Source organism: Helianthus annuus, chromosome 13 (assembly GCF_002127325.2).
Source record: "Helianthus annuus cultivar XRQ/B chromosome 13, HanXRQr2.0-SUNRISE, whole genome shotgun sequence".
Classification (NCBI taxonomy): Eukaryota; Viridiplantae; Streptophyta; class Magnoliopsida; order Asterales; family Asteraceae; genus Helianthus; species Helianthus annuus.
The window spans coordinates 109066703-109075539 of NC_035445.2; positions in this window are offsets into that span (position 1 = coordinate 109066703).

Genomic DNA, 8837 nt, shown 5'->3' on the forward strand with positions numbered 1-8837 from the left:
TTGAGGTGCTGAAACACGATGATTTCTTGGATCGTTTGAAGCTTATCTTCAAACCGCCAACTACGACAGTTGTTGAGGAAGAGGGTGACCAAAAAGGTGATGAAGATGCTCCTAATGTTTGAGTAACCCTGACTGCACGCCGTGAATGGGTTGTGAGCCCCTGTAATAGTTTAAGTTTCTAGAGAATAGTTCCACCCCACGATGCCTTGTTGTAACGTAGGTTTAAAACATGCTTTATTTTCCCGACCTACGAGTCGAGCATTTGGCCCTTTATGGGCATGGACAAGTTCCACCCTTTCCATAATCTTTGTTGATTGTGGAAAGTGAACACGTATTTGGTGTATGGCGCATATATTTTTGGCCTTATCAGGTGTAAGTAAATAGTAACTTTAATGTAAACTATTTTCTACAATATTTGCGTGTGTATTACTACTTTATGAGGTATCGCGAATGAGGACCGGTTCAAGTTCATGTGGAAACACCGTACAATCTGCGATGCGCATAGAGATGCGGCAAGCCTTGAAGACCACAAGTGTTCATGAATTTGTCATTTAGCCAATATGTTTTTGCGTATACCCAAAGTAGTGTGCACATTTGTAGTATAGTTTATGTGATTGTAAGAATGAAAGATAATGTAAAAGACACTTCTTGTATTAATAAAGATGTTTGGCAACATGCCTTGGTTACAATTGTTTGTGTCACACATGTAACATTATCTTAATTACTGGGCATTCCACATGCGCGGAATGATCTTGCCATCTAATTTGTGCAGTCGGTATGCACCTTTGCCGAGGACCTCATGTATGACATAGGGTCCTTCCCATTTAAGGGCAAGCTTGCTCTAGTGCTCTACATTATAAGCTTCATTGTCGCAGATGACGCAATCTTTCGGGTTGAAAGTACATATGCGGACCCGCACATCGTAGTACTTCTCTAGCTTGGGCTTGTATTTTGCTTCGTTGATGGCTGCATTTTCACGTTGTTCATCCAACAACTCCAAGTCTAGACGGCGTTCTGCCTCATTGTCGATGGAGTTTATCGCGAGCATGCGTGGCAATGGGAGATCGATTTCAGTGGGGATAACCACTTCCGAGCCATAAGTTAGGCTGAAGGGTGTTTCGTCGTTGCTCGTTTTTTGCATGGTCCGATGAGCCCACAAGATACTTAGGTTCTCATCGACCCAATCTCTTCGCTAGTTACCAATCTTGCTTAATGCCTTCGAGGATGCTGCGATTGACACTTTCCACTTGGCCATTCCCTTGCGGGTGTGCAACATATGAGAAAACGTGTTTGATGTGTAGGTCCTTCAGCTACTCTTGGAGGTCTTCGTGAGTGAAATTAGGACCATTATATGTAACGATGCACAACAGCAGGCCGAAACGACATATGATGTATCCCAAGTAAACTTTCTGACCACCATGGCTGTTGTGGATGCCAGCACTTTTGCTTCAACCCACTTCAGAAGTAATCGACAACAATGATGATAAAATTTGCTGCACAAGGAGCATCTGGGAATGTAAATACCATGTCAGTGGCCCACTGTTGAAAAGGCCATACAATGCTAACCGGAACTAAAGAATTCTTGGTCGCAGGGTTTTGGGCACATCTATGCAGCACCTTGACGGCGGCTAGGTTCATCCCTGGCCAATAATATCCAACGTTCATAATTTTTGCCACTACCATGCGTGGTGCCACATGGATGACACAAATTCCTTGTTGACACACTATATGTCTAATGCCAGCAATTTTTTTATTTGTCGTTTTGTTTATTGTGTAGCATGTTCATAGAGGTGTCTTATGTTTAGAAATCAAATGTAAATGATTCATACGCACGTAGGAGTCCTATGCAGCGTATGAGTGATCCGTGCGCATGTGACATACACTCCTAGTCATACGCCTATATAAAGATAGGCTCATGCGCAAGGATTCATAACTTGATTTTGGAGAGCTTTGAAAGTTAGAGCTATCTGTAACGAAGTGCTTCTAAATTGAAATCAGAAAGTTATATTTAGAATCTGAGCATAACACATCAACACTATTTGGATTCCGCATTTCTAATGTTGTTGTAGATATTGTGTGCACCTATCTCAGTTTTCTCAACGTTTAGTGCATCAATCAATGTTCCTAATAGTGGTACCAGATCTTTCGTACTGATTCAATCGATCTAATCGTTGATTGAATCACCTACGCTCATGATGTATGTATTTTATATGTAAAATCAAAATTGGAGATCAATTCATGGATGAAATGTCATAATGAAAATATATACTCTTGATAGGAATTTATTTTTGCACCTATTTAAAGTGGTTTCATCTTCAAAATTGAAGAAATTTAGATTTTAGATTGAAAAATTGGAAACAACAGCATGGAGCATAGGAATTATACGTGCGCAGCACATGGAGCGCAAGAGTGGTACACATGCAGGAGTTGTACGCACACAGGAGTGATAGGCAAACATAAGTAATACGCTCAGGAGGAAATGATACGCCGTTGAGAGTAAAAAAAGAAATTAAGAATACGTGTTTTTTGTGATCGTAGTGAGGAGATTAATGTCCAGGAAAAATATGGTGATAGAAATTTTTTCCTAAATTTTATTAGATACGGGGTCATTCTGGGACACGCCAGAGTTTTCAGAGAAAGTTTAGGATGATTGATGTATTGCAAAATACATCTTTTATTCGTGTTAAGTTTGTATAGTTTTTCGTTATATTTAGTTTTGTTTTCGTTAGAATGTGCATACTATTGATCAAATCGTCTTTCGCAGGCCTTGATGCTTAAAACCGCTGGAAACTGAGTAAAACATGCAAAAATATTGAAACATCAAGTCTTGGAACGTGTTGGAAAGATCGGGAGCTGAAAAGAAGTTAAAAAGCTGAAAAAAGAGTCTCTGGCACCCCGTGACAAGTTTCTGGCACCCGGCGAGAGACTGAAGGTATTAGGCAATTAAGGGAACAAGGTGGCGCCCCGCGACCCACTCCCTATATGGGTCGCGCGCTGCCAGAGGCCATATGAGGTAGTTTTCTTCGAAATAATTCAAGGATTGGTTGGAAAAATCATATATATTCATCATAAACTCGAAAAAAACCCTAGTTACAAATTATGGAACCCTAGGGCGATTTCAAGAGCACAAATCGAGCTATTCAGAGCGTTTTTTATCACGGGAATCATCGGTTCGAGTTCGGGTTGAAGATTGAAGACTTGCACAGGTTCTTTAGTTCCTTGTTTGTTGATTTCTCTTTCGAAACTTGTAACCATGAATTCTTGTTTGAAAAACTTTGCTTTGTTTTCATTGTTTAATATGCTTGGCTAAACATTCAAACCGCATAGACTATGATGAATGGATTGAAATAAAGTTTGAACCTTTTTTGTTAATTACATGTGTTTATGGATTAATTGTGTTTTGTAAGAAGTTTGGTTTATTAATTTGGTGTGTAAGCGTACTTTGATTTGGTTAATTATTATCAATTGCTTCGTGTGAATCTAGGTGGTTGTCTGCTACAGAATAGGTTCATGCTAGATCTTTGACCTTGTGTCTTTGACCTTTAGGGTGAATTGGCCAATAAACCTTAGAAGTGATAGTTAATAATAATTTGCTGAATTTTACTATTCTACTAGTCCTAATAGCTGGAAGGTGCAGGGCTATTGGTAGGTCTTACCCGGCGAATTGCTTTAGACAGTCTTTGGAAAAAGTCGTGCCTTAGTTGCCCCGTCGGTTTATTAGTCTATCAAGTCAAATTGAGCAACTCAAACTACCCTAGATCTATAATTGGAAAAGAGTACGTCAACATTAGGGTACTTACATAATAATTAGATGACCAGAAGGAAGTCTAATAACCGGTAGGATTAACAGCCTAGGTACTGCCATAAGTTTCACCTCGAGAAGGATTGAGGGGCTTAGTTGGTGTCTTAGTAGGTTTAGTATCACAAGATCCCAGTTCCATAAAACATGTGGTTAACTTAATTGGTAAATTCTTAAAATCAATCCAGGATTCTAGTCTAGGAGGTATTCATCACCATTTAAGTAAAGTCTTCACATTAGTTCGTATTAGCATAGTTCTAGTTTAATAATCAGTTTATTAGATTTCCTTAGATTTTCAGTAACCCCCCCCCCCCCAAAAAAAAAAAAATTAAACAGTTTGAGTCGTGTCTGTCAGAGTCTGTTAGAGTTTAATTAGCGTGATTAATAGAGTCTCGTGGTTCGATATCCGGACTTCCTTAGGTCATACTACAGTGATTGGTACACTTTCCGATTGTGTGGTTTAGGTCTAGTCTAGATTTAAAGCTTTTTAGTGTCTAGCTTAGAGAGTCTAAAGTAGTTAATTTTAATAGTCTGTTTAGCACACATCAAGGTTTTGGCGCCGTTGCCGAGGACTCTTGGCAATTGCGTCTGTTAGAGTTTAATTAGCGTGATTAATAGAGTCTCGTGGTTCGATATCCGGACTTCCTTAAGTCATACTACAGTGATTGGTACACTTGCCGATTGTGTGGTTTAGGTCTAGTCTAGATTTAAAGCTTTTTAGTGTCTAGCTTAGAGAGTCTAAAGTAGTTAATTTTAATAGTCTGTTTAGCACACATCAAGGTTTTGGCGCCATTGCCGAGGACTCTTGGCAATTGCGTTTATTAGCTTTGATAGACTTAATTGACATATACGTGCTACGTGTTTTGTTTTGTTTTGAGTCTGTTTTCTTTTATTTTTATTTTTATTTTTATTTTTGAGTCTTAGTGACTAGTGTCTGTTTTTCTCATATTTAGGTTTTTGCTTGTAGTGGATGCCACATCTGCCCTCGCACGGACCGCCGCCGAAGCCACCAGTCACAGAGTCATCGTCTCGATTGGGCCAAGGCCCACAGGTTAGTACTTCATCCTTTTCTCATTTACCAAACTTCGATACCACCCCTTTTCCCTCACCACCCCATTCACCTAAAACATCACCTAAAGTTTCCCCACCCGATAGTCCCACTTCTAGCGCCCCAGATAACATAAACTTAGAACAAATGGCCAATCCAAGACAGATCGCCCATCAACAAGCCACCCGAGGCTTTACCGGTCTTGCTTCACCCATCACTGTTCCACCCAGAGTAAACGAAAACTCATGGCAGATTCCATCGTATGCCATGCAAGCCATCACCAATACCATTCAGTTCCACAGCCGTGAGGACGAGGACGCCCCTGATCATATAAACCGTTTCTCTCGTATGATCGCCACTTTTAGCCTTCACGGAGCCCCCAAACGATGCTACCTACTTACATCTTTTTCCCTTTTCACTGGCCAGCCGTGCGGCTACTTGGTTGGATTCTCAGCCAACCGGTACTTTTACCAATTGGACGGGCCTCCTTCAAGCCTTTTTGAACAAATATTTTCCGCCCGCTAAAGCTTCACGTCTTCGTGATCAAATTCACTCATTCCGCATGGAGCCCGTCTGTAGGATTGTTTTGTGACCCAAACGAGTCAATCAGAAGAGCTCTTATCCGTTTTAGAGGCGGAAACAAAGAAACAGATTTGAAAAACAGCTTGTTTCACTAAAATTTACCTTATATATTCATTTCACACTGATTACAAATAAACGGCACTTCGGCAACACTTCGGTACCGGAAGAATGAACTGTTACAAATGATTTCGCTTGGGGAGGTATTTATAGATGCCTGATTTCGCTTGAAAGAGACTGTGAACATTTCAAGCGAAATCACTAAGGTTCTAATTTCGCTTGAAATTTCTCATAAACCTTTCAAGCGAAATCACATGCATTCTTTCAAGCAGAATCAGCCCAAATAAACCCTAAAACCTCCTATTTTCTCGTACAACGCGCCCTGATCTAACATTCCTAATACTAGACTCGATACAAGACGAAGTCGACAGACGTATGCACCAACAGACTCCCCCTCGGATGTTGACGAGTCTTAAGTGTCGAGCCTTCAACGTCTTTAGTCTTTATCAGTCTTTGGGCTTCCAGAATCTCGATCTGGTTCTTGTCTCACTCTAACTCTTTCTTCAGCTAATCTCCCCCTCGGATGATGCTCTATCAATCTCTGGCATCTTCAAGATCAAATTCCTAGCTCTTGCATCTTCAGACTCTCTTTCTCTAACAGACTCCCCCTTAACTTGTGCTGGAATCGTAGTCTGGCTCAAACTCTGCTCACATAATCACAGGTTCAAGTATTGCAACCTTGCTCACCTGCATATTCTGTACCCAAAACATAAGTTTCATAAAAATAAGATATAGCAAATTGAGAAACCCTGCTAACCACTTGAAAACACAAACCGAACACATCATTTTCAAGTATTGTATAAAATGATTTAACATATCAATTTTTGATGACCCACTTGCATGTATATCAATTTTCTTTTCAAACAAGCTTTCCCAAACCTGTTCGTCATGTTCAGCACTCGGAATTTTGAAAAACAGCTTTTCAACATCAGTTGTCTAAAGTCTTTTTGAATTTTTTCCAAAATTATGCTAAAACACACTGAAAATCTTTTTGGATTTTTGAATGAAATGAAATGAAATGAAATGCAGTAAAGAAATATATACATACAATATTTTTGCGAGTTTGTGTAAGAGGATCATATCAATTTTTGAGACAAATCACCAACACCGTTAAGCTTTAAACATTTTAAGTTCTAAACAGTTCACTTAGATTGTCTGTATACTGATCCACTTAAATTTTCACACAAAGTTCAACTGTTTAGAGATACGAGATTAATGTCTTAAGCACTTAAACTTATTTGCGTGTCCCACCACTTGAATATACTCCCGTATCCAGATCCCAATATTTAGTCTTACAGGTGAGTATACCTAGATGATATCTGTTAAAGGGTTAAATGCGAAACCGTGAGAGCTCAGGTCAGAACTTCCGTTCAGCAGAGAGATGACGGCTCGACTTTTGGTGTGTCCCCTTTAAACGATCTTTTCTTCAACAACACATGATTAGCATTTTGCAATGATTCATCATTTTTTGTACTGAGGGTAGGCTATATTTCAAGCAAGTATAAAGTATTCTCCGAGGACTAGGCCATTGCTTCCGCAAAATCAGAAGTCCCTGGATAATACCCCAGATATCACTAAGCATAAAGACTTAGTATCTCAGAAAGAGGGACCTTTCAAACAAGATTTCAGGGGTTACCCATATATCAAAGAAATGTTTCCCATGATATAAGCAAGTTTGAAATTTAGGTTTATATCTCGAATACAATCTACTGAATGTGTAAAAACCTACTGACACATCCACAGTGAGATTGTTTATCACATTTTAACTCTCCAATTCTTTAGCATGTTGTGATAGTCCACTGATGTACTATCATTTCCTCTTTTCACAACAAAACTCGTTTTTGATTTTATCATGTTTTTGTGCTTTTTCAACTTGTCTAATGTTTTTGGATTTTCTGAAAATTTTTACTCCCCCTAAAATTCAAACACATTAAAGAAAAATTGAAAACAAACTGTACAAGTAAAGTGACAACTAATATCGAATCGCTTCAATTCGACATCCACTCGGCGTAAACAATCAGAACTCCCCCTCTCAACAAACTATTTTCCCATTTAGATTTCAAAACACTTAAGTTTGTTTTAATCAAAATGGTTTTTTCGGAAAATTAGTTTAGTTAATTTTACCACTTGTAGGAAACAAGGATCATTTCATCACATTGTTTTCAAACACTTGCATGAGGATTACATCAAGTTCAAATTAATGACCTTGATTAATCAATTTGTCAGAACAAAACTCTATACCACTTGTAAATAGGCACAATCAAAACTGTCATGAAGAATGATGCCGATTCCTGCTCCACTCTCACCAACCTGGGAGCTCCGGCAAGTTTGGTTTTTAATCAAACATTATGTCCACCTAAGCCCGACCAGCCTTGGGTGATTTTGGTACACATCTATCCCACCAACATTTTGATTTGTAAAACTCTTTGGCACCTTTTACCTTTCTGTCAACCATCTTACCAAAAATATGCTTGACTTTTCCATTGAAAGCCTTCTCAACATCAAATTTTCCTTTATCAACGAAGAATTGATTTGAGATCTCAACTTTTCCCACTTTCGACTTTAGATTTTCCTTTGACAATGGAGGAAAATTTTCATCGTTCATCACAGGAACGGAATTCTCAATCTTTTTCTCAACCAATGACTCCTCTGATTTTATGGAATCAGATTCATTGTCAGAACTGTTCTTTGAACTTTTAACAACCCATTTTTGTTTTCTTAAATCAACTCTCCTTTTGTAAAAACGTTTTGAGTTTTCACTGTCTTCAGAAGTTGAATTCATTTTAATTTTCTCAGTTAGTTGTTTCTTTACATCAACACTAATTTTTAGTTTTGAGTGTGAAGAAACTCCCTGTTTTGTGTTGGACTTGGGGCAATTCCAAGCTATGTGTCCAACTTCTTGGCATTTGAAACAGGTTCTTCTATCAACTCTTTGAACAAACTTTCTCACATTCTTCTTTACTTCAGCAAGAAACTCTTGATTTGACTGCTTCTAGAACAGTTTCTTCTGTTCTTCATCACAACTACCACCTGCAACAAATTTTGTGTTTGATTTATAAGTTTTCTGATTTTTATAATTTTCTGAAGAAATGAAACCAAGACCTTTCTTTTTGAAGGTACCATTATGGTTTGATTTCTTTTGAAAATCATAACCACAATTATAACCCATTTTCTTGTTTATTTTTTGTTTGATTCTTGAAGTGTAAGGTTTAGGTTTTTCAGAAAGATTTAAATCTTTTATTTCAGAAATATTAATTTCTGTCAGTTTGAAAACCTTTTTGATTATTTCAATTTTTACACTTCTTATTGGAAATTCCTCATCAGAATATAATTTGTCTGAATCATTCAATG